The sequence below is a fragment of the Passer montanus genome, unplaced genomic scaffold, assembly GCF_014805655.1.
Source record: "Passer montanus isolate IOZ18808 unplaced genomic scaffold, ASM1480565v1 scaffold21, whole genome shotgun sequence".
In the NCBI taxonomy this organism is placed as follows: domain Eukaryota; kingdom Metazoa; phylum Chordata; class Aves; order Passeriformes; family Passeridae; genus Passer; species Passer montanus.
This window is the reverse complement of record NW_024366703.1, coordinates 13,479,169-13,479,403: the sequence shown is the minus strand read 5'-3', so window position 1 is coordinate 13,479,403 and position 235 is coordinate 13,479,169.

The window sequence follows — 235 nt, the reverse complement described above, 5'->3', positions numbered from 1 at the left end:
AGGGAGGGGGCGAACCCTGCCCTCTGCCCTCTGCCCGCCGCCGCCCGCAGCATGGGGAAGGCGGAAGCGGCGGAGCCGGCCCGTCAGGCCGGGCGGCGGCGGGGGGGCAGCGCGGCGAGAGGCTGAGGCGGCCGCGGCGGGGACGGGCGGACTGACGGAGGCAGGGAGGGCAGCCCGGCACCGAACCGCCGCCGGCACCGAGCCGGGACGAGCAGGGGGAGGCCGCCGCCAGCCT